Source organism: Stenella coeruleoalba, assembly GCF_951394435.1.
Source record: "Stenella coeruleoalba genome assembly, chromosome: 16".
NCBI lineage: Eukaryota > Metazoa > Chordata > Mammalia > Artiodactyla > Delphinidae > Stenella > Stenella coeruleoalba.
This window is the reverse complement of record NC_137162.1, coordinates 14,368,568-14,396,028: the sequence shown is the minus strand read 5'-3', so window position 1 is coordinate 14,396,028 and position 27,461 is coordinate 14,368,568. Positions and strand designations below refer to the sequence as shown.

General features: G+C 41.7%; 1 protein-coding gene across 6 annotated transcripts in view; it reads right to left on the bottom strand.

The window, feature by feature from the left end:
- GFRA1 (GDNF family receptor alpha 1) overlaps positions 1–27,461 on the bottom strand; it is a 212,635-nt gene that overhangs the window by 155,321 nt on the left and 29,853 nt on the right. The window lies entirely within an intron of this gene.

Here is a 27,461-nt window from a genome sequence, read left to right as displayed (position 1 = left end):
TGCCTGGCTGGTTTATAAATAACAACAAAAGCAACAAAGGCACACAACAGGATAAACAGAGGAAGGGCCTATGAGTAAAGTTCCATATTTAAATCATAATAAGCACATTTGTATGAATTCTCCAAATTTTAACTCACAACTAATTAACACTATGTCTTCATATTAAATCCTAGGTCAAAATCTGTTAAAAGGTGAAAAAACATTAATTCATCTTTTTCAATAAATATTTGAGAAGTTACCATATGCCAAGCACTAGGTCTGGCACCAGGAAACATGCCTATTAGCGAAAAGCATAAATGAATAAGCAGTGGCCAACACCTGCCGAGGGGAACCGCTAGCATGACTTACAACGCTTCACATTTGTTCTGCCTGTTTCTGAGCTTTACATAAATGGACTGAATTTGTTGTCTGCCTTCTTTGCTCCATAGTGATTATGGGAGCCATCCATGCTGTAGCATGCAGTAGGTCATTCATTCTCACTGCTGGATAGTATTCCACCACATGATTTTATCATAATTTATTTCTCCATCCTAACGTGGATGGATATTTGGATTGTTTGCAGTGTTGAGCAATTAGGAATCGTGATACTTTGTCCATATCTTTTGGTGAACATATGTGCATATGCAAGGTACTTTTTGACATCAGGCTCACCCTGCTTCTACCGACTTTCAATCACCCCCAAAGTATTCTTATCTCCTCCTATTTTCTCATCCATAACTTAAAGATGGAAGATAGCACTGGCAAGAATACAGACAGCACCACCCAGATGTGAGCCGGTTCCTGCCCTGCTCATGAGGTTGTAAATAGGTATAAAACTTCTACAAGATAGTTTGACAGTATGTATGGCAATGTTAAATATACGTCCTTACCCTAACAATACCACTGCTAGGAATTTCATTTAATGAAATACCTAAAGGTCTTCAAGTACCTAAAGTCTACAAAGATGTTCATTACAGCATTGTGTATAATGGACAAACACCACAGATTGCCTATTTGTTTGTCTACAGAGAATCAAACCAAAAATAATACATTCCATACAATGGATTATGGTTCAACCACTGAAAATGGTTCAAGTTTTTTACTATTTTTGAGTGAAGAAATCAGACATGGAACATGTATCCTGAACCCGTGTATGTGCATGTATGAACATGCCTCACATTCATAATCTGAATTAAAACTTATCTGCATCTTAAAAACTAAATGAGAATTATATCATCAACATCTAAATCTGCTGTCAGTCTTCAGCTAAAACGTCAGTTCCTACAAGGTCACAAAGAGCCAAGGGGTCACAAATGGTGTGGATGAAACATGTACCTGGTGGGTTAAACAGACGCAAGGAAAGAACACCAGTGAGAGCAGTTTTCATTCCACTAGTGCACCCGTGACCCCCGTGAGGGGGTGTCATTCACGTGCAATACACATGCTCCCCAGGGCATGCCCAGGCCGATGGCTGTGGGACAGATAAGACAGATGCAGGCTCACAACTCCCAGGGAATTGGCTAAATCACCACCCCTTCTCTCACACTCAAGAAAGCCAGATGGGATGTAAATGGGCAATACTGGTGTCATTATGGGAAAACTTTAACCCTGCTTTAATTTACATATGCTATACATTATTCTCTAACCTCAGTAATTCATCACCGGCATAAGTTCTGACGCAGCAGTGTGTAGAATGCCACTCAGCTCCCATGCCCTGACTGTCCAGAGACGGTGAAAAGGACCACGTGCAGCTCCCTAAATATACCATGGTGCTCACGCGCATCTGCTGCCTGCAACGCACAGTCTGAACCACCCACCCTCTAACCAGCTCGCATACCTGGAGGAGCCCTCCTCCGCCGCCTTCAAGTGTCACAGCCCCACCGTGAAGTTTCTCAGAGCCTATCCCCATGAGAGGAAAGTCACTCTTTCCGCCTCTGTGCTCCCAGAGTAACTTGTGCATGTTCCAAGTATACGTCATATTATAATTAGTTATTTATGTAGACCACAAGCTCCTGAGAACAACAGCTATGTGTCTTGATCACCTTTGTGGAACCTAACTGCCTGGCATGGTGTGCTCCCACACAGGAGGGAAGGACAGAGGGGCTGGGCTGTCTCAACACCCATTTGGTCCAACTCCCTCATTTTATGGACGAGGAAACTGAGTCCCAGAGAAGTAAGAGATTTTTCCCCAGGTCACACATGGCGTCTGTTAAAGGCTGAGCCGGGACTACATGAGATTCATTTAACCTTAATGAAGCACAAAAGCTCATCCTTATTATTAGCAAAGTACAAATTAGAGACTTATCATTCTCCTCTAATGAATACAGACAAAAATTTCCAACATTGAAAACATCATTTAAATGAGATTAGTCTTTCAAATACGAATCTAGTCTCGACATCCATCCAGAAACCTCAACCTCCTCTCCATGGCTTTTGACAGGGTGCACTTCCTTTGAAACTCCGTACTGATTTGAGTCACTGGAAAGTATCAGTGGTCAGGGAGGGAGGAAATTCAGGCAGGGATTCAGGAATAAGATACCTTATTCCTTCCAATTCCACTGCATATATCATGGTTTAGCAGACAAATCTGCATAGAGTACTATTCATATCTTTTATTCCAGAAAACTCTCCTGATTTTCATATAAGCTCTTTTAGATTTTTTAAAAACCCCTTTTCAGCTTCACTTACATTTTGCACCTTTTTATTCAAATGTAAATGTTAATAAACACTAGTATAAATATTACAACAATTTGGCACGAGTTATCTTGTAATTTACACTCTAAATTTATGTCTTTTGTAGTCTATGGCATAAATCATTCCATTCTCAGCATTATTTAGCTCTTTGCTCTGAATTATAACTGCTTGGGTACCTTCTTTAAAATTTCACTTTTCCACACTGAAACAGCCATCCAGGCTCAGGCTCAAATGATTCATGGACAGAAGAATGGAAAATAAGCGAGAAGAAGGCAGAGTCTGTGCTGTTTTACCCCCCACCCCGCCCCGAACTGTAGACCTCAGAGGACATTAGCCATAGAAATAGTCTCATCATCTTCTATTCTGGTGTACACAGCCACGACCCCCAGCTCCCAACCCACAGGGACTAGTCACTTATAAAAATCAAATGGCGTCAAATTTGAGCGCAATCATCTCCTTCCGGTCTAACCAACCACTAAGAATTATTTGGGAGTCAATCACTTATAATCTCTGAACTTGAACTGACCTGGAGATACTTAATACCACGGTGTTGGGAAGGTTAAGTTAGATGATTCACACAAACATTTCCCCGTCCCCCCATCCAGGGCTAAGGAGAATCACTCTGAGAGTAAGACTCAGCAACGTCTTCTCTGCTCCCCCAGAAATCAGAAATCATTGAAGTAAGGAGTTGGGAGTTGCCAGCGCCCAGCCAAGCCTCAATCAGGTTGAGTCCAAAGGACACCAGAGACACTTGTGCGGAGGAAATGAACTCCTTCAGACAAAGCTCCACTCACACTCACTTCCCAAGGGAAAAAACCTCAACCCCAATCATTCAAATAAACAAAGAAAGCCTGTTCTCCAGACCCACACGCACCCCCTGGAGCCATTCTGGTCCTATGTATAGATGAAAGGGCATCTTCATCCCCATCAGATGTGGGGAGAAGAAAATAAGAAAGAAAGAACTCAGATTTGCCTTTCTTAGCCTCAATGTCCAATTTCTACTGTTAGGGACGAGCATCCAGGATATTTGCCCACCTCCTCCAGAGCTACCGAGAGCTTCACACCCCAGAGATCATTAATGCACTGAGTCCTCCAGAGACAGGAGCCATAAAGAGACTAGATTATTTATTATTATTAATAAGTTATGGCAATTAGGCTGGGTGATTCCTAAATGTTGCTGATTAAAAACTTTCTTGAGTGCTACTCATCCACATGGCTAGTGTTTACCTCTATTAAAAATGATTTAACCACACTCTGGGTGAACCCATCTCTTGTGCCTGGGTTAATAATTAGCAGTGCACAGAGCCACGTGGGTTAAGTGGGTTGGCTCTTCTTTATTTATCTATTGCTTTGTTTTATGAGGAGAACTTATTGCCCATTCAGTCTGCTAGGAATAATTTACTATTTCAATCCACAGCTCGTAACTACGGTTAGAGAAACCCTCACTATTATTACAATATCACATCTAGCCCACACCCCACAGCATTAAAGATATGCCAAACAGTGAAAGCGTGCATGACTTCCATAAGACTGGGGAAGGTAAAGTTACTAGTCCTCAAACAATGTAATCATACTACTCTCTCAATTTTGCTTCCTTTTCTAGGTTAAATTATATATGAGGGGAGTTTAGTTTCTTGAAAATGCATGCACTTAACTCCCATTTAAGAAGTCTCATCTGGGGAGATAGCTGTCTTGCGAGTCCTCCTGTGGTTTGAGCTACAGAAAGAAAATTCTCTTTCAAGTACAAGTGCCGTTACAGTAAAGCACTATAAATGTCACTGGGACCCAACTAACCAGGGACAAGAGAAAGGATGTAGGGAGCAGCTGGAATGAACGCTGCTTCCTTGAATGGGGTCAAGTTCACCATTAACCAAAGTCAATTCAAGATCAGTTGAGCTGCCCCTCACCAAATTTCAAAAACCGGCAAGCTCTGTGCATGGCTATGAGGATTTCTAGAATTCAGTCTGTATACTTCTGCACATCTCTGTAAATCAAGTGAATTATTTCTTTTCAAGGTTGAAAAGTGGGGCCCACCAAAGCCTCCCCAGTACTCCAGAGTAGTTCTGCTTCAAATTGAGGAAGTCTAGGTCCAAAAATGGCAGGTGGGCTTCCCAGGGAGGGCAGGGTTCATTCCTTCTCTCCCCAATACAGTCCAGTGCCGGGTCACTACATGATTGTGGCCACCGGATCCCAGGACCTAAGATTGGGTCCCAGCCCCTCACCAGGTGGAAACTCGAGGTGAAACTTCTTGCAGCCTATGTTCTCATCCATCAAAATGGGATGATACAGATAAGCTCTCACCCTGCCACAGGAATACCATGAGGATCAAGTTAGATCATTTAATCAGTGTGAAGCACATGGACTTTGGGGTCACATAATACCAGGTTCAAATTCTTGCTAGTCCACTGGACAGCCATCTTGGGCAACTATTTAACCTCTTTGAGTCTCAGTTTCTACATTTATAAAATGAGAATAATACAACTTCTTTCAAAATTCATAAGGAGAATCTAGATCATACCCGTAAAGCAGTTAGCACATGTAACTGGTTTATGGTACATGCTCAACAAGTGAAAGTTAATGTTATTATAATAATAAGCAATAGAAGAGGGTAGCAAAGAGCTCAGGTCCTGACGTCAGAGCTGGTCCCATTTCTTGCTGTGTGATCTTAGGCAAATTACTTAACCTTCCCAAGCCTTGCTTTTCTCATCAGCAACACACAGATAATAAGAATAATTAATTTTTGTGCTGTCTCATAAATTGCTATGGAGATTAAATGAGGTAAAGCATATAAGACTGCACAATAACTAGTATTCAGAAAAACTTCTATAATTGTAGCATCATTAGTCAACAAATATTTATCGATTGCCTACTATTTGAAAATATTGCCAATTGTGACTTGTATAGGACTGTAAAATATCATAAGAGGAAAATCCATTAAAATTAAATGATTGTTTTGATTCCTTCTTTTTTTTTTTTTTGCGGTACGCGGGCCTCTCACTGTTGTGGTCTCTCCCGTTGCGGAGCACAGGCTCCAGACGCGCAGGCTCAGCAGCCATGGCTCACGGGCCCAGCCGCTCTGCGGCATGTGGGATCCTCCCAGACCGGGGCATGAACCTGTGTCCCCTGCATCGGCAGGCGGACTCTCAACCATTGCGCCACCAGGGAAGCCCTGATTCCTTCTTGTCATCATGTAGCTACATGCCATTAAGAAACTCTAAAGCAATTATCAAATATTATTTTATGCATGAATTATTTTTAATCTTTAAAATCAGAGGTCCAATGACATCCTATCTCCAAACACCAAAGATCTAAGGGGTTGTGATTAGTACCCAGATGTTCAAGAAACCCAGAGCCCAGCCTTCATTTTGGGCACCACTCACCTCTCTGACATTGCCTGTCTCCTCTGGACCTGTCGTTATTTCTCAAGGCCACCACATAAGGAGCTCACCCATCCCTGCCCTGGGGTGTAATGAGTGGAGACCCAGGGTTTACAAGAGGTAGGGACTGCACGGGGCAGCGGAACTGAGAACCACTCTGCTCAGCACTGTGGGGTGCTACGAAGAATTTGCCTGAGGAAAGGGTTCTGCTGCTCCATTAAGTAAATTAGTGAAAGTCTGAACCCAACAAACCACTTAAGTGGAACCCCTTCCTGTCCGAGCGCAGGTCTGTGCTCTCTTGGAGCACGGCCAGAGTCAAGGGCTCCTCCAGAGCCCGTGCTTGGCTTCAATGGCACCGTACGGGGACTGTGATTAGTTTTCTGTGTCTCCAAAGCCAGACAGCTCAGGCAGCTCAGGCAGCCGCGTGCCTCATCTCCCCGCCCCTCCTGCCTCCCCCAGGCGCACCCAGGCAGCTCCAACTGCACGCAGCCCGCACCAACCGGAAGGCCTCACTCCCGGTCTCCAGCCCTCCGTGCCAAATACCACCGTTCTTTAATGTGGATCTGTATCTCTCTCTCCTTTTTCTTCTCTGTCCCGTTTTGGATGCAGGCCAGGGAAAGTTTTCCTTGCTCCTGGCCTCCCCTCACCTTTTACCGTGTTAGAAATGAAGACCGATACTTTGCATGTCATTGTTGTTCCTCTGAAGGCACATGGCGCTCTGTAAATGTCTCTTATTTGTGAGTAAGAAAAAATTTTTTAAAGCCCCGAAGTCTCTTCCTGCTCCATTTTCTAGGGAATGTACGACCAACATCAATCTGAGGCCCTGTGCTTGTGACCCAGCAGCCGACAGGGACTTGGGAAGGCAGCGCAAAGCCCATGAGTTGGTAAGTCCCTAACATTTTTATGACATTCTATCCAGAGTATATCTCATTCCTGGCACAGAAGAACAATGCTCTTAACTACTGAAAGAACATAAAAAAATAGATTTAGGAATAATACTTTTTATGACTGCATTCTGTGTACTGTGAAAGTTATGTACAAATCTGCTAGTACTTTATGGAGCTGATAAAGTAGAACAGTATGGCTTCCCAGCTAACAGGGTATTTTATATCCATTTAAAATATTTTCTCTTAAATTGAATTACTTTTTGAGTAATTATAATAAGACTAATCTGGGCTTAATGAATTCATGTACAAATACTTCAGACTGCATTATTAAAACCTCTATGATATGAAACTATATTAAGCTCAATTCCTCTAGCAACCAGTGCTTTTCTTTGAAAAGAACAGCATACATGACTTTCTCCGAATTCTTTTAAATCAGCTAACTGAGAAATCATAAGAAGCCGCATTAACAGGTCAAACTAAAGAAGAGGTTGACAAACAGTATTGTTCTAATTTCCCTGAACTTCTTTAATTGAGCATTCATTAGAAGTCATAGAAAATACTTTTATTAAGCATCCTCATATACCAAGGGCTGAAGAATTCGTTCATCGTCCAGAAGAAATCAATTAACTATGATTAGCCATGCTATAAAACCACTATGGGTAAAAATACTAAAAGTGAGCCTGTGGGTATCAAGTCTTATGTTCTAAAAAGTCTCCAAACTGAATCATCTCAATATCTGGATTCTAGTCCACACTATAGGCAAAGCCACTCATCGCCTCTGGGATTTGGTTCCCCCATCTGCAAAGTAGTTTGCGCCAGATGATCTCCAAGGTCCGTTACAGTTCTTAAAGATGATGGTTTTAAGTTTAAATTACACACATTATATATATCAAACGGGCTTTACTGCATATAGCTTATTTGTCACCTCATCCACGTTAAATTACATTCACAGAAAAAGAATTCATTCCCTACAATTCACATACATCCACAAACATCCATAATACAGCTGGTTATTTCAAATTTATCCCAAGATATTATCTCGATGGTAAAGTATTTTTCCCATTACAGATAAATTATAAACCATCTGAAAGCTTTAAGGTTATAGTTCCTTGAATCAGTTTCTATCCAACCCCCCACTCCTGCCCAACGTATACTTTCCGAAAGATGCTCTTTCGTCTCCATTTCCAAGTCAACTGATTAGTTTTATCATATATGTATTTGTTGGGCAGATCTGTGAGATCCTAGTTTTAGTTGGATTGGTTACCCAGTCTCCTAACTTCAAACTAGATATTTACAAATGTCCAGCAGAATAAATCTCTGTTTTCCAGGTGATCATTACCAGTATGGACAACTTTAAAGTAAACATAAAACAATGGCCATCATAATTATTCTGATGGTTTGGCACAAATTACCGTCAGGAAAGCTCCCAGGAGCCAGAGATAATTAAAGTCTGAGTTCGGAGAAGCTGCCCCCAACATCAAGCATTGCTGATGAGAATGATGTGGGAGTAAATATGTTTCAGCAAATTGGCCCAAGTCTTCAAGGAGGAGGTTTGGCCATGTGATACTCATCGGCCTGACCTCAGTTTCAGGAGGTACAGGTTCTGTCCTGGCTCTTCTATAAATCCCCTGTATAAATGGGGACAAGTCATTGAAGTTCTCTAGGTTCCAAAGAAGGTGTGACTAGAAAACCTCTGCAGTTCTTTCCAGCTCTAAAGTTCTTTAATGAACACAACCAGGATCTTTCATTAGGAACCCCTGCTACACACCTGCACCTCACCTGTATGTCTCCTTGGTGCACAGATACACACTTGTAATTTTCTCTCTCTCTCTCCAACTAAGCTGAAAGCACTATGATTCCAGGGATATTCTGTCCATTGTAGTCCCAAAGTCCAGGGCAGAATATCAGAGCACAGCAGGCACATTTTAACATTAATGATAACTCTTAACAAATTCTCTTTTTTTAAAAAATGCAACTATCTCAGTAGGTTTATGGCAACCGCTAAGGTAAGGTAGAGCATGGGGAAAGGATAAAAAGATGAGAATTCCAAGAAGAGGGTCCGGAAAAGGAGAACAATACAAGGACACATGGCTGAGCTACAAAGATCTGTGCAGCTGCCCCTGATCCAGCTGTCATCCTGCTGGAATTCATGGAAAGGAGGGTGTGAGAGGTGGTGGGAAGGAAAGAACCAAGGTGATTGGTAACTCAGTACAGGCAATACACATGCAGGCTCTGGAGTCAGAGTGCTTGCATTTTGATCCTGGCTCTGCCACTGACAAAGTTAGATGCCCTCTCTAAGTCTCAGCATCTCCATATGAAACAGTGGGAGTGACAGAGGCTGTTGTGAGGATTAAAGGATATCAAGCGCCTAAAGACTTGACACAGTGTCTGACACATGTAAGGTACTTAACGGAAGCAGGTAATTTGGACAGAGACTTGGGAGAAATTAAGTTCCAGGATATCATTAAGATCAATGAAATTCTTTGGCACCCTGGCCACTGTGCTTGTTGTGATGAATAAAATGTATTTGCATGGATTCTAAAACCAAAAACATCAGACTCCAGTAAAATATCACAAAGTCTACTCCCATGCCCCCCAGCCTCCGGCGTGGAGTAATGCAGCTGCGGGGAAGATATGAGAAAACATCTCTAGCACAGGAGCACCCATTCTCTCCTAGTCATATGTGTTCTTGGGAAGCAAGATCAATGTTTATCACGTGAACAAACATTAAACCCTAAAAGTATTACCCCACACTCTAGAACACATAAGTGCCAGTATTTTCCAGAGGTAGCTGGGAGCAAGTAATTAAAGGGGAACTATAGATACATCAGGAATTTGTCAGAGCACAAGCCTTTCTTCTGGAAGACAGTACATTTTTTAAAGTCACCCACTCACAGGCTCAGCAGCTAACACAGCTCCTCTCCTTCCATCGTTCCACATCAGTCACGGCTGTGCACGGTAGGACCTCACACGGGACTGGGCTCTGCTACAGTGAAGCCAGGCATTTCGGAGGGGCAGGGAAGGGAGAATGCTGAGGACCCCTTACAAACAACCTCTGTAGTTGTAAATGTTCATTCTTGTGAAGAAGAGTCAGCAGGCAGTAAATGTGGTTACCAGAGATCATACCCCACTGAGCGCCTTTTCAAAGACAGAAGGGGAAGTTCACTTGGTGGTTTAAGATACTTTTAAACCTGTATGATATTATTCACTGGCTCAACACAGTCATGAAATGTCAATGTCATTTTCATGAAGGATTTGTGCAGCTGGCTTGCCCTGAAAAAAGGGATTCCAGCATCTCACAGAGCTTAAGAAATTTTCATATATATATAAAAAATGTATATAGTATACTGTATATACATACTATATATTACATATATAATATGCACATAATATATAATATGTAACATAATAAAATGTGCACATATACAATAGAATATATAATATATACATAAATATAATATAATACATAAATAATATATAATATAGTAAAACATCATAGCTATTATTCTTCAAGTCCAGAGAGCCAGGTTCTAGTTCTAGCTCTGTCCCTAACTGGTTATGGCTAGTGGCTTAGCCTCTCATGGGGAGCCTCAGTTTCCTCATCTGTAATTGAGAATAAAGCCTGCCTTAACTATTTCTTCAAGGAAAAAGTAAGACAGTGGATGGGATCACACTAAGAAAAAATAAACTTAAAATTCTTGATACTTTTTTAGTGTCCACTGGAGCTGACACACTATAATGAGCAATTAATGGACCCAAAAGAAGCTAAAATTCAGACTCTACAGTCAAAGAGCTTACAGTGATAAGGAGAGTCAGACACACTCAAGGAAAAGGCACTAAATTCTACACAGGGAGGAAAACAACACACTGAGGAAAAGAGACGTTTCAGGGTTGGGACTCTGAGCAGTGTTCAAGGACCAGGTACAATCTACGCTAGATACTGAAGGGCAGTCCTAAACAAGGCCAATATCTACAGCGCCCTCACTCCTAAAGGCTTTTCTTAAACATTTCACATCATGCTCCCCAAAACTCTATGAAGTAACTATCATTCTCATCCCCATTTTCCCAGTCAGGTTAATTTTCCAAAGATCCTACAGGCAACCTGACTGTAGGGTACTTCCTTGCCACCACTCCCCTTAGGACTCAAAAGGTGGAAATGAGAGAAAAAGAAGCAGCAGGATAAATGAGTCAGAAAACATGCCAGTATTCACAAACTGGAAGACTCAATATTATTAAGATACTGATTCTCCCCAAATTGATCTATGGATTCAACATAATCCCAAGAGTAATTCTACCAGACTTCTTGTGGGAAATGATAAGCCAATTCTAAAATTTATAGGAAACATAAGAATCTAGAATAGCCAAAAACATCTTTAAAAGGAAGAGCCAAGTCAGAGGACTGACACCGCTTGACTTTAAAACTTATAATAAAGCTATAATAATCAAGATAGAGTGTTGCTGGCATTAGGACAGACAAGTAGATCAATGGAGCAGAACAGAAAGTCTGGAAACAGAACTTCAGTTTTACAATCATTTGATTTTTGACAAAGGAGTCAATGCAATCCAATGGGGAAAGGCAAGTCTCTTCAACAAATGGTACTGGAACATCCATACAGAGAAAAAAAAAATTTAGACCCCTACTTCACACCATACACAAAAAATTCATGATAGGTCATAGACCTGTAGATAAATGCTAAAACTATAACATTTCTAGAAAAAAATAACAAAATACTCTAGTGACTTTGGAATAGGTAAATTTCTTAGACCATATACTGATAACAATAAAAGAAAAAAATAAGTTAACTTTAAAATTAAAAACTCTGCTCAACAAAGAACATCATTAGGAAAATGAATCAATAAGCTATTTTGGGGAGAAAATATTCACAAAATCTACATCTAACAAAGGCCTGGAATCCAGAATATGTAAAGAACTCCTTCAACTCACTAACAGAAAGACAAACAACCCAATATTTAAACGGGGAAAATATCTGAACAGGTACTTCACAAAGGAAGATATACAAGCGACCAATAAGCACATTAAAAAAGTGTCCAACATCATTCGTCATAAAGAAAATGCAAATTAAAACCACAATAATAAATCACTATACATTCAACAGGATGGCTAAACTTAAACAGACTCACAACACCAAATGTTGGTGAAGATAAATAGCAGTGAAAACTCTCATTCACTGCTAGGGTTGAAGTAGAATTGCACTACTTTGGGAATAGGTCTAGCAATTTCTTATAAAACTAAAAATACACCTACACCATGATCCTGAAATTCTGCTCCTAAGTATTCACTCTAGAGAAATGAAAACAAATTCCTCAAAAACAACTTGTATGTAAATCTTCTTCGTAACAGAAATAGCCCAGATGTCCAACAACAGAAGAATGGATAAACAACCGTAAGTACAATATATTCATCAAATAGAACACTACTCAACAATATAAAGGAACAGAAATAGTAACAATACACAACATGAATGAATGTCATTAATATTATGCTGAGTGGAAGAGGCATTACATAAAAGTACATACTGTGTGGTTTCACTAATATGAAATTCTAGAACAGGCAAATTAATCTATGGTTAAAAAAAAAAAATAGGCAATATTCCCCAAACTGATATACAGATTCAACAAATCCTATCAAAATTCCAGATTTCTTTGCAGAAATTGGCAAGCTGATCCTAAAATTCATATGAAATCATAAGGGATCTTGAATAGCCAAAATAATCTTGAAAAAGAAGGACAAAGTTGGAAGACTCATATTTCCCAACTTCAAAACTTACTACAAAGCTACAGTAATCAAGAAACTGTGGTATGGTTATAAAGTTTAGGCACATAGATCGATGGAATAGAATTGAGAGTCCATAAAATGAACCCTTACATTTATGATCAACTGAAGTTTGACAAGACAATTCAATGGGAGGAAAATAATCTTTTCAACTAATAGTGCTGGAACAACTAGATATGTACATGCAAATAATTAAATTGGAACCTTATCTCATACCATACACAAAAATCAACTCAAAACAGATCAAAGAGGTAAAACTATAAAACCCTTAAAAGGAAACACAGGCATAAATCTTTGTGACTTTGGATTAGGCAATAGTTTCTTAAATATGACATCAAAAGCACAAGCAACAAAAAAAAAAACACAGATAAACAGATAATCTTCAAAATTAAAAACTTTTGTGCCGCAAAGAGCACCATCAAGAAAGTGAAAAAACCCACAGAATTAAAGAAAATAATTGCAAATCATGTATCTGATAAGACACTTGTACCTAGACTATATAAAGAAGTATTACAACTGAAAAATAAAAAGACAACCCGATTAAAAAATGGGCAAAGAATCTGAATAGACATTTCTCCAGAGAAGATACATAAATGGCCAATAAGCACATGGAAAGATGTTCAACATCATTAGGCACCAGGGAGAAGCAAATCAAAACCACAGTGAAGTACCACTTCGCACCACTAGGATGGCTATATGCAAAAAGATAATACCTGTTGGCAAAGATCTGGGGAACCTGGAACACTGCTGGTGGGAATGTAAAATGGTGTAGCCATTTTGGAAAACAGTCTGACAGGTCCTCAAATGGCTAAATAGAGAGTTTACCATATGATCTGGCCATCCCACTCCCAGGTATTTAACCCCCCAAAAGGAATACATACATCCACAAAAAACTGGCACACGAATGTTCATAGCAGCATGAGTCATGATAGCCAAAAAAGTGGAAACAATCCAAATGGCCGTCAACTGGTAAACATTTTTTTTAAATGTGGTATATCCATATAATGGGATATTATTCAGCAACACAAAGAAATGAGGTACTAATACATGCTACAATAAGGATGAATCTTGAAGACAGTATGCTAAGTGAAATACACCAGTCATAAGGGACCACATATTACATGGTTTCATTTATATGAAATGTCCAGGATAGGCAAATCTAGAGACAGAAAACAAATAGTCCAGGGAAAGAGGGGATGAGGGTAATGACAGCTAAGGGGTGCAGGGTTTTTTCGGGATAATGAAAACATTCTAAAATTGATTGATGGATGCACAACTCTGTGAATATACTAAAAGCCACTGAACTGTACACTTTAAGTGACTGAATTGTATGGTATGTGAATTATATCTCAATAAAACTGATTTTTTTGGGGGAAAAAAAGAGTCTTGGGTTGTTGACTACATTTCTAACGACTGGCGACGTCAACCTCCACTTCTCTGGGCCACAGTGGGGCAAGCCAATCTTGTAACTGCATCCAGCTCTTCATCCTATGACCACATCTAAAGAACCATGCTCGGGTACTGGGTACCACGCTGGGCACGGAGAAAGCTGTGCACAGATGAAAGACAGCATCCCCTCTTCTCAAGGTATCACCACCTGGTGCTTCAGCCTACACCTAGCCACGCGTGGCTACTGAGCATTTAAACGTGGTGAGTCTGAATTAAAAGTGTAAAAGGGACACTGAGTTTCAAGAACTTGGTCAGTGAAAAAAGTAAAACAGCTCAATAATTGTTTACATTGAATCACATGCTGAAATGGTATTTTGGATAAACTGGGTGAGAGTAAATGTTACAATTAATTTCACCTGTGCTTTTTGATTTTTGGAATGTGGTACTAGGAAATTTCAAGTTACTTCTGTAGCTCACATTCTATTTCTCTTGGGTAATACCAGTTTAGGTTTTTAAATATAAATAAATCACTGAAACTTTCCTGACCCCCAGTGTTTTGGAAGATTATCTTATGCAGACTTCTAAATGGTAATTAACTTTGAAGTCCACTCAGCAGTTATAAAATGCCCACTGCTCTACAATTATGGAGGCACAAAAGGTTTCTTGTTTGCTGCCCTCTGCCAATTGGTCCCTTGATCTAGAGATGAAGATGCTCGGATTGGCCTTTTCATACTGGCGTGCCTGAGTCTTTACAAAGCACAAATGTTTCCCAAATAAGGCAGGCCCAGAAAACTTCATCTGAACTCTTTAAGACTCATGATCAAAAGAGTTGCCTTTTGAAAACGATTAAAGATCAGACTGAGATGACAGACCCCCTATTCACAGAAAGAAAACTTCTTCTGAAAGGAGTTTCATCTAAAAGGGGCTTTGCATGTCATCTGTGAGGGTTTCCCCCTTCACCCCTCACTTGTGAACCCTGAATTGTTAAGAGAGATTTCTGCTTCTCCTTCTTCGAATTCCTCTTTGATCCACATGTCCAGGGTAATAAGAACTGGGCCTGTGGGGCAGAGGCAAAAGCTCCAAACTTCTGGCTCTGCTGACACTTTATAAGAAATCCAGAGGTATGTCTGTGCCCCGAGACAGGACACAGAAATGGACCTCAGATGTGGGAGGCTCTGGAGATAAAAGTGTTATCACAGAGTAGCAGAGACCCTACCAATGCGTCTCGTTGCTCCTTCTTTACTCAGCCAACGCCCAAGGAACTGTGCCAACTGACCCCTTCATTTCCTGGCTCTCTAGAGTTAAAAGAGCAGGTCTGGAGGTGAAGTAAGGTGTCCAGAGTTACAGTCCTGGTAAGTGGCACAGCCATGATTCCAAGTTGGGACTGCCTAACTCCAAAGCTAATATCCTTCTTATGCACTGAACAATACTGTCACCCTTTCACTCCACAAACACTACTCCCTGCTGCGTGCTGTGGGAGTAGAAGGTTAGGGTGACTCTTTTGAAAAGATATATGCACTAGAATCCTGCCTCCTCAAGTGAGATGCTACTTTTGTTCAGAATCTCTAGTACACTGAAATGGAAGACAGTTTCATTGGCTTAATTGCTTCCATTCTGTGCATAATGGAAGCAGAGAAAAAATATCTCAGGGTCCTTAATCTCCTCCGGGCGTGCAGTGGGTAGAAGTGGGGGACATAGTGCTTCATTCCATGTCCTGTCACATTAGACCTGCCAAATGCAGAGCACACTGTACCGTGCCCGTTCTAGCACCCAGGGCTCACCATGCACCGTGTGCAGCAGTGGGCACAGACGAAGATGAATACAACGCGCTCTCTGCCCTCTAGGATGTTCCTCAGTTTAAGTGCCTATCGAGTTAGTTTCAAGGATCTGTGTTTGGGGCAAAGTGTGTCATCAAGAACAAAGCTCATTTCTGGAGCTGCTCTGTGGCTCGAGATGTCTCACATTATAGCAGTTGTTACAAAATGTACCTGACTTCGAGTTTCAAAAGAACTGGCTGTAACATGGCTATTTCTAGATGGCCTGTTTCAGGGCCTGGGTAATCAAAGTCCTCATAAACCACTCTCCTCCCACCACTCCCATTATCTCCCAGGCCTGGTAGTAAGTAAGCAATTGGCTGCCTCAGAAAACCCTGGGTGGTGTGATTTGGAAAGTTAAGTGAATTATGATGGAAATGTCACTGCAGGCCACCATAAGTCTGGAGTCCTCTATTTAAAGGTGCCTCAATCATCTCCAGCTGGTGACTCCTAGGAGGCCAGATGGCTCCAAAGGATGGCCAGGGCCAACACCCCCTTCTTTATCTCTGGGTACACTGGGCAGAATAATGCCCCTGCAAAGATGTCCATGTTCTAATCCCTGGAACCTGTGCTATCTTGCCTTATATGGCAAAGGGTACTTCGCAGATGTGATGAAACTAAGGGTCTTGAGATGCGAAGATGATCTTGGATTATCTGGTGGGCCCAATATAATAATCACATGAATCCCTAAAAGTAGAGAGCCTTTCCCTAGAGAGATGTTCAGACAGAAAAAGGATCAGAGAGATGCTATGAGGCTGATTTTGAAGATGGAGGAAGGCAGCCACGAGCCAAGGCCTCTAGAAGTTGGAAGAGGCGAGGGAAGGTATTCTCCCTTAGCGGCTCCAGAAGGAACACAGCCCTGTTAACACCTTGACTTTGTTCCAGTAAGACCCATACTAGACTTCTGATCTACAGAGCTATAAGATGACAACTTTCGGGCTTCCCTGGTGGCGCAGTGGTTGAGAGTCCGCCTGCCGATGCAGGGGACGCAGGTTCGTGCCCCGGTCCGGGAAGATCCCACGTGCCGCGGAGTGGCTGGGCCCGTGAGCCATGGCCACTGAGCCTGCGCATCCGGAGCCTGTGCTCCGCAATGGGAGAGGCCACAGCAGTGAGAGGCCCGCGTACCGCAAAAAAAAAAAAAAAAAGATGAAACAGAAAGTACAAATTGAATCAGAGCACTGGACCACAGAGAAGGAGCCAGCACCTTGGGTTGATTCTGTATGCTCCTGTCGGTCCCAAAGAACCCTCAATCCTTATTCATCTGGAACCTGTTCACACCAACAACAGCATCACACAGACCTCTTCTCATGTGCAAGAAGATTAGGGAAAACAAGGGTAGTATTCTCAGAGTCTTGTTCCTAAGACTTTGACCCTCCCCGACCCTCCTTAAGTACTGCATGATGTGTTCAATGCAGGATAGATAGCTGGAGTGACTAATGAAGATGAGGAAGTTGCTCCTCTCCTGGCCTAAACCATAGACCCATGAGGCTTCTATACAGACAATCAGCTGTAGGATTGCCTTTCCCCCCAGTACATACATGTTTCAAGGAAATATGTTAGTTCCTGGACACTGTTGGGGCTTAGTTCATGATGGAGGGCTATGAGGTCAGAGGGACTGGTGGGCACCCTTCTCCCTCTTCCTTTTTTCCTTAAGGAGGAGATGATAGTTTATCTTAAGCAGTTCTCACTGATAGAAATATCTGTGTTGGAGCTTCTTTGAGCCATTTTGTACTTTACCAAATCATCCATCCAAGGAAGCAGTCATCACCTATTTGACAACATTCTGGAGGTCTCAGTGTTTAATCTCATCAAACCAAAGAGCATCACTGAATAGCAAATAGGGTAACTGAGAACATACAGACTTGTCTAAAGTATGGTTCCTAACCAAAGGGGTCCCTGATGCATCGTGATGATTCTTACCACCATTTCCTGAGTGCCTACTCTATTCCAAGCACTAAATATGTATTTTCTGATTTAATCCCAATAGCATCCCTGAAAGATGAGTTTATTATCCCATTTTAGAGATGAGGAAACTGAGATTGATAACGTGTTCAAGGTCACACTGATATTACATGAAGGAGCTGAATTCAAAATCAGTTTCTCTCATGCCAACGTCCAAGTTCTTCCCACTATGTTGTGCAGCCTTCCAAGATGGAAACTATTTGTTCTCCAGAAATTTCTTTAAAAGTGCTACAATGAATATACACACAGAAAGGCCGATTCTCAGTTGAAATCTAGCTTCTCTAGCTAGTTCAGGGAAGGGTTCTTGGTGATATAAACAAGACTGGTTTCAACCCTAGAAATATTTATTGAGCAACTACTAGACAGAGGCCATGCATATAAACAGGCCAGAGCCCCTACCCTCTACTAAAGAAATCAGGCCTGCACACACATGTGCGCACATACACACAATTATAAGACAGAAAACAAGAACTTTATCAAAGCTGTCAGCTAGAAAGGTGTTAGAGAAATACATGGCAGCCACAGAAATTAATTCAGTAAGCATCAAAGAGAAGGTACACTCCAAGCAGAAGCAGAAGGAAAACAAGGGGATGTGGAAATACACAGCATCTCTGGATGAATGGAGCACCTTAGTGTTCTTAGGGGAGAAGAGAACGGAGAGGAAGCTGGAAAGGTAGGACAAGGCTAGATTCCAGCTTGGGAAAGAAAGACTTTGAATATGGTGTTAAGGAAAATTTGGATTTTATTTTCTATCATTAAGATATTGTTTTATATATATATATTTTTAATTCATTTCATGGGGAGCCATGAAGACTTCTGAGCAAGGAAATGATCTGTTTACAGCTGTGCTTTCAGGGAATTCCTGAAAGAAGTATAGGAATTAGCAATGGCAGATGGGTCCCTGTACAGTCTTCAGGACTCCTCCAAGAGTCTGTGAGGTCTGAGAGCATAGATTTCCAGTCCCAGCTTGTTCACTAGCTGACTCTGCGACATGAGTCAAGTTATCAAAACTTCCTGAGACTCAGTCCTCTCATACCTAAAATGATGAGGTTGAACTATGTCACTGCTAAAACTACATCTACCTCTAAAATGTTATGATTCAAAGTTATAAATTTGTACACACCACAGCAAATGTGCCTTTGCATCATAAAAAGCATGGAGATAACTAGTCCTAAGATCACTTGGATCTCATTGTGGCGTAAAAAGACATAATTTATATAAAGTATTTTTTTCAGTGTATATATATTAAGTAAAATCCAGGTGAAACCTTCTTATTCTGAATGCTACCTTGCTTAAATAATGTTTTCCTTTCCCAGACTTAAAAAGTAGTATTACCCTTTTCCCTTTTCAAACCTAGACCTTTGTCTTAACTAAAAAGAGCTGCTAACTTTTTCTCAACTCACCTGCTTAGTGAAGAAAAATAATCTGTTGGAATATACCCATAAATTTAAATTCTAACTCCAATATAAAAGCTAATGCTCTGTGGCAGGCATTACTGAACATTTCCCCAACACCCTAAATCAAGACCTGGGCACACAAGCTTATTTAAAATGAATTCAACCTAGTTATGAATCAACTGCACTTCCTTCTGCAAAAAAAGACCATTTCAGAGGGATTTTCTTAAAATGTGGCTGTGTCTACCGTGGACGAGCAGATGTTATTACTGGGATCGAATCGGGACCCCGGTATGAAGAGGACGAGGGTGGCCAAGGAGAAGAGAGAGAACGCAAACCTCTCTCCTGTTCAATGGCTGACGTTCTCTTCTTGCCGACAAATATCTGATGATTCAAACTGGCAGGAGTTTCAGTAACAGGGCTGCCCCTTTACGTCAAACTATCAAAATCTGCTATTGGACTCTGGAAACTGTTAAAATAGACAGGTTAAAAATTAAACACAGTCCATACTATTCAGAAATACCATGAGCAAAAACACCAGTGATTTCACCCTCCCGGGGAATATACGTTACAGAGTGTAATTTGGCCACCCTCCAGGATCTTGTCTTAAATAGCTGTTGGGTGATTGAAAGAGATGAGTATTTTAGTTCCTTGACTTCTCTTGAAATATACACCATTTGAACGAATCCATTTATTGTAAATATCAAGACATTGTGCTTAAAATTTCATATCTCAAGAAAAGTTCTCTGCGATTTTTCCTCAAACGTTTTAAGATAGTTAAATGAGTCCTGATTTAAAAAAAAAAAAAACGAATCCTGGTGTTTAATGATGATAAAGGACTTGTCTATTTTTGTAACAAATCACCAGAACAAAAAGCTATTATGCAGTAATTAAACACCACATTCGGCATAGATATGGAGAAAGGAAGAATTGCAAATACATTTCACAGCTTGTTCCGAAGTTGTCGGAAGTGGAACACATTTTAATCATTAAACTCCTCAAAGGTGTTGAAAAAATAGTTATCCGGAGGGTTATGGGACCACCTCCAATTCTGGGGCGCCAAAGGCTCAGATGTTGCCAGGACCTCCACCTAAGGGGTGTCACTAGTGTGAAGCCCCATCTTGATCTTGATAAGCCGGTTCAAAGGGAGCTGCTGGAAAGCCCACTTCTCATGTATTTTGCTGCTCAGGGGGCTCTCTGACCTTTCATTAAATACAGTTTGCTTGTTTCAGGTCAAAGGACAAGTTACTTTAAGCTCAGGCCTAAACCAGAATTCTAAGAAGCCCTCTTCAGCTCTTTCTTGTGATCGTTTGAAAGGTGTACTTACTTTGAATTGAGTTAGTCAGATTTCTGAGTATACCTGGCAGTGTGTGAGCATATTAAATTATAAGGATTCCCTGCCTTAGGGAGTTCCCAGGATTAATCCCCAGCATCTCAGAGCAATCCAGATTTCCCCGCACAGACACCCTGGGCAGATACTACCGCAACCTGGCCTGGCCCAGCCTCGATGCTGAGTCCCCTTGGTTTAAGGACCCAGGGCTCATTCTCCTCTCTGGTGACTCTCCTCTCTCTCCCTGCTCAGCCCTGTTAGACCAGGAGCTCCACGGATGCACTGCCTGCCTGCTCGCCTTGCTCACCCGGCCCTCTCACCATCTCACCCAGAGCCATGACCCATCAGACGCTCCCAATCTATTAGCATCTTCCTCCTTCAAGGGCATCTGTCTGGCCCAGCTGGCTTCCTCTTTGAAAACTGAACGATCTAAATACTTTGCCTGGTTCCTTTTAACAAAACACACTTGATTTTTCATTTTTCCCCTAACACAAATTATGTATAAATCTTACATAAAAGGGGAAAAAAAAGAATTATCTTCCTTAGACCTCACTGAACATGGCTTTGGGGAAGAGTCTGTTATGTACTATAATCGATGCCTGGAATGGGCAGCTGCAGATCGATTCATTTTTGGATATGGTTCCTTTTGTCTCGCTCCTCAGCCCCTGGGTTAAATGAGCATTTTAGATCTCCTTACTCTTTGGAAGAAGGTAGAAGTGTACTTATATTTACAACCCTGATGAATGCAGACTCTTTGTGCTAATCCAGAACAGAGCTCTGATTACCCCACTGTCACTGATTTTGGTTACCTTTCGAGAAAAATGCCCACATTGGCTTACCTTGTTCCCTGTCCAGTAAAACTTTTAAAGTGCTGGGAAGGACTTCCAGCTACGGGAACCCATTTAGTTCTCATTTGGCTAGCGTCAAACCACCTACTTTTAACTGGAGAGCATCTAGGGATCTAGTGAAATGAAGGGACAAACACAAAGAAGAAACGAGCTCCAACTGGTGTGGGGAAATAGAGGCTAGAATCCTAAAATTTAGCCAGCCTTTTCCCCCTGGGATGGGTATTTCTGAATCCTCAGAGTATAGCTTAAACTTAGGATACACAGCAAAAGAGACTTCACTCAAGGGAGGTCCATTCATCCGGGTCCAGTTTAGCTAACTCCTCATAGACATGGGCCTGTAAACCTAGTCATGCCCTCCATTAGATTATGCATTTAATCTCTTAATGCCCCTCTTACATATACAAACATTCTGTAATATAAATTACACTACAGACATACAAAAACTGTATTAATCAGGGCCCCTGCATGGAGCCCCGAGGTTATGCAAGGACCTACACCACTAACCCAGACTAGCAGTAGGAAATCACAACCTTCAAGCTCCAGACCCACTGAGTCAGGGTCATCTGTACTCCTCTCCGAGAGCAGACAACAAAATCACACCAAACCCTTGGAGCTGGTTTGCCAAGGCCAAAGGAAAGAGACATGTAACCGAAATGGCCACTGTAGCTTGTCTGAAAGCTTATCGTATCCAGAGTAGCCCCCAGCTGTTAATTATAGTTCCATTTTCTGATCCACACGTTTCTTTCCATAAGAAATGAGTCTCCAAGCCCTTCGGGTCACTGCACCTCCGAGCACCGAGAAACTCATGACCCACTTCCAGCACAGGGAACCCCAATCCAAACCAAGGAAACGGATCCAGCCAGTGGCTGCCCGACACTGAGTGAGGTGGGGGGAGTCCACCAGAATCAGCTCCAACAACTTTCCCTCCCCAAAGCTGACAGATGTCCATCTGTCACAGACTGAATGTTTATGAGCCCCCCCAAAATTCATCATGTCGATGCCCTACCTCCCAGTGTGACGGTACTGGGGCCTTTGGGAGGCAGTTAGGTAGAGGTGAGGTCCCTCATGCTGGGATTAGAGCTCTTAGAAGAAGTGACACCAGAGACAGCTCTCCTCCCACCCTGCCGTCTCTCTCTCTCTCTCTCCCTCTCTCTCTCTCTCTCTCTCCCGACCCTCCCTACCAGCATACACAAAGAGGTCATGTGAGCACACAGAGAGAAGGCAGCCACCTAGAAGCCAGGAGAAAAGGACTCAGAGTGAAACCTACACCTTGTTGGCCCCCTGATCTCAGATTTCCCAGCCTCCAGAAGAGAAACACATTTCTGTTGGGTAAGGCACCCAGTTTTTGTTATGGCAGCCCAAGCTAAGACACCACCTCCATGAGCTTTGTCACTGCCCTTCAGAACAGTGACAGAAGAGGAGTCCACTGAAGGGAGCGATGAAGGTCACCTCTGTTCTGACTAGAATCTATCTACGTTTGCTTTGACGTTTGTTACAAGCACATAACCAGCAGGCCATGAACATGGGTGCCCCCTAGTGTCTGCTGAGGATAACCACCCCCGCCCAATGTCCCCAGTGGGGAGGGGCACCATAACAATGGGGCTGCCACTCCCTTAACTGCTTCACCCAAATAACTCCCTAAGGACCCTGAAGGCAATGCCTTTGCCAGGAACCACAGAACTGGGAACAAAGTTACCCTTTAGCACAGAAAGGGGCCCCGGGGTGGAAAATTTTCCCTCCGTTCCCAAAAAGAAGGTTGCCAGGAACTTCTCAGATACAAAAGTAGACAAGTACATATTTTTTCATGTTTATAAAAAATTACCAAGTAAGAACAAATCACTATGAAGAAAACAAGCAAAATTCATATGGTTCCTGCCTTCCAAGAGGCAGTGATCTGAGGAAAAACAGACCCAGAGGTGGAAAAAAAAAATGATTAAAAGCAGGCAACTAATAAAAACTACTGAATAAATCCCTAATATATATACAAATTAAACATCGACTATGGGTATCCCATGTGAGGGAAGGACCAGCTGTTAAAATTAAATACCACACTTATTTAATCAAGAAAGGAGTTGGGGCTTCCCTGGTGGCGCAGTGGTTGAGAGTGCCTGCCGATGCCGGGGACACGGTTCGTATCCCGGTCTGGGAAGATCCCACGTGCCGCGGAGTGGCTGGGCCCGTGAGCCATGGCCGCTGAGCCTGCGCGTCCGGAGCCTGTGCTCCGCAACGGGAGAAGCCACAGCAGTGAGAGGCCCGCGTACCGCAAAAAAAAAAAAAAGAAAGAAAGGAGTTGAAGGTATAGTCTTGTCACCACCTCTGGGAGTCTCCCTGTCTTTCCCCAAAAAACTGACGCATAACCTCATCTGTGCTTCCAGAACATTTTTTATACCGTCCCCCGGCACCACGTTGGTAATATCCTGTGATTATCTGTCTTCCCCACCACACAGGAAAGGTTTACTTCTTGTATGTAACTGTTTCAACACTACCAGCACAACAATGTTAGTAAAAACATAACTTGAGTGCTTATTTTGAGCCAGGCTTTGGGATAAGAACTTTACGTGCATTATTTCATTTAATCCTCACAACTAACTTACAAGGTTGTGCTATTATTATTTTGTGAGGCAATATATTTATATGGTCTAAAAATATAAAAATACCAGAAAAGGTATACAGTGCAGTCTCCCTCCCACTTCAGTCCCCCATATGTCAAGTTCCCACACCCCGTTCACATATAACTTATTATTATTCATGTCTTATGTATCCATCCAGAGTTTATATATAAGCCTCATGTTTTATATAAAGGTAGCACATTATACAAGTTGCTCCGCACTTTGAAATTTTTACTTATCTTCGAGATGTTTATGTAGAAAACTATCTCATACTTTTCTTAACAGCTGTATGTTATTCCACTCTGGTTGAACCAGAAAATATTTAACCACACTTCTACTGATAGACACATGGATGCTTCTATTATTATATTCTACAGATGAGAAAACTGAGGCTCAGAGAGGTTAAGTGACTTGTCCAAAGTCACACAGCTCCTATGTGGCAGAGGAAGGACTCAAGCTGGTTAGATTCAAGCCTGAACTCTCAAGCAATTTGCTGTATTTTTGGCCTAGCACAATGCCTGGTATGTAGCAGATATTCAATAAATACTTCATGAGTAGATTAATGAACCAACATACCAACAGGAAAAAACAAGAAAGAAAAAGTAAAAAGAAAAAATAGCAAGGGGAGCAACTCTGCTCTCTCTTTCCTTCATCTTCACTGCTATCATTGTTCTTTTTCACGCTCTAGATATCTGCCTCCACTCCTGTGTACAGCATCAGAGTAGTAGAACAAAGATTTTCAGCCATTCCTAGGTCCTGCAAAAACCTGAGTCCTGCCTGATCCCTGCACATTATTTATTCCTATTCAAGCTCTGGATGAAGGACATCCTAGAACAGATGCAACATCACCTCTGCTGGCCAAAAGCCCCAAAGGCATGCTCAAGAAGGTCACAAGGAGGTGGGAAAAGAGAGTTCCTGGGGGCAAACAACACCTGTGCCTAGATTCCCAGGGGTCACACTGACACATCTGAGCATCACTGCAGATTAGACGGTCAACTTCCAGACTTCACTCCTGGGCTTCGCAGCTGGTTTTCCTCCTCAGTGCAGACGTCCCGAAAACCTTCAACTCCTTCCACATGTGCCAGAAAGCTGACACATGTAGCCTTGTTTTTACACTGAGTTTTACACTTGGCTCAGCCGTCCAATAAATTTAACACCAGAATTATATACAACATTAAGTGTGTTCAGACACAGCTGATTTCTTCACAGGCTCTTTTGTGAGCAGCTGCTGGGAAGGTGCAGCATCTGACAACAGGAAAGCTGTGTCTTTCAACGTTACAGACCCCGGGGAACACTGTCCTGAAAGGTAACCTCCCTGTGACCTCACAAGGTATCAGAATGGTTTAATTTCTCTGACTTGTAAGTGTTAGGAGAACATGACAAACATGACCATCTGCACTCAGCCTCCCAGCCCCTCAAAAGATATGGAATGCCTGCCTTCACATGGGCCAGGCTTAAAATGACTCAGAATGTGACATATACCATTCCGTGTTCACATTCTCTGTACCTATTCCATATACATGTGAAATTTCTGGAAAGTGAGCGACGGCCTCGAGAAACACACACCCATCTTTCCTCTGATCCTTTGCTGTCGTGCTTGATAATAAGAGGTATTTATTCAACAAGGGCTCACAATTACAACTCAATTGGTTGTAATCTGCTCACTGAAGAAATAATGTCCTCTCCAATGATTCTAATCTAATCCATTTAATCTAAAATCTATGCGCCATTACAGATTTTTCTGACACAATATTTCAATCTCTTCCTCCGCATTTAATTTCAAACTATTGACACGCAATACAAATGGCCATTCCTTTTAAAGGCTGCAATACCAAAAAAAAAAAAAAATCTATCATTTTTGCCCATCTTGAAGGCTAGCTCGCTAGCTACGGGATTAGCATTTGCGAGTCCCCTAAAGTGAGCAACTCTTAAAGCTTATGTGTTAGCTTTTCGTTTTCCTCAACTGGGCTCACCCTGAAACATGCAGAATAGAAATCAAAGTAGGAATATCATGAGCCATGTCCAGCTACATTAGAAACAAATAGAAAAATGCATTTCATCAAGATGTCCAGAGAGAAAGAGAGCACGAGACATCAGCTAGCCAATCAATCAACAAACACGTTCATCTTCATCTGCGGGTTTCCATTAAAAATGTTTATATATATGGTTCTTCCTAACACATCGTGTTAATAAATTTTGTTCGAACGAAGCCTGTGTCTAAACACTGGTATGCTTTGCATGCCTTGTGTTTCTCAGGTTTCACATACAGTCAAAATGCAGATCACGACAGAACAGTTTCTTGACATTTTTGTCTTATTATTATCACAGTGCAATTCTAGCGCGTCTTTGCCAGATATATATCAGAGGTGAAAATCTTTTGAAAGTAAATCCTTATAGAATCCCTTTCCTTTATACCATGCTGGAAGTGCAGTGTCTAAAGGTCTTTTGGGAAAAGAAATAATGGAAATTTTGTTATTGATCTCATGCAGAGGCAGTGAATCTAATGAGTTATTGTTATTTTACCCACAGCAAATATTATGTGGTCCAAAACAATAACATTCAATTAAAGAAAGAAGGCCAGATAGGCTGTAAGATAAAAACATAACTTAACAATGAATTCCTTTTAGTACTTCCTAAATGCTAATTTAGTCTGTCATACATTTAGAATGACATTCTTTTTAAAAAGTAGCTTCTCATGCCACTGTAATAATTAAAATGATTATCTTGTACTAGACAAGTATCATGGTCAACAAAAGAAGGTTACTGGTCTTCATTAAAAAATAATTTATACTTGGGTTTTTGTGGCTTTTTTTTAAATCTAACAACGGCAAAACCTTAAGCCGATAGTCAAGTCTCCCAGGATGTATCAAAACTTTTGTAGAGTTCAATCTGGGCAAAAGCAATCTTGAAAATGTTGCACAATGGAGCCCCATTAGCAGGGCTCCTCATTATATTAGTTGAGGGTCATCAGACTAAAAGGTTACAATGTGTCCCTTAGAGCTTTGCTGGATCCAGGAAATCAGAGCACTTCATCGAGGGAAAAAGGGCATTTACAGCAGGTGTTTGTCTCATTTCTCTATGGTATATTATCAAAAATGGAAAGCCAATGCATTTTAAAATTCTGTATCAGTTTCATCAAGCCACCAAGAAAATCCAAGTGACTTGAGTTAGGAAGCAGCTGCCGTAATCCTAAATCTTCAGGGCAAAGCTCCTACTGTTTTGCCATGGGCTGACCCAACACACTTGCTTTTCACTCCCATCCTTGTGACCTAACTGCTCCACAGCCTGTTCTTGCTGGATGGTGAGACCTCCCAACCCCAGGCTCACTTACTCCATTTCATCCTTGCATCACCCTTCCTGTGCTCAGACAATGCCCCACCCATC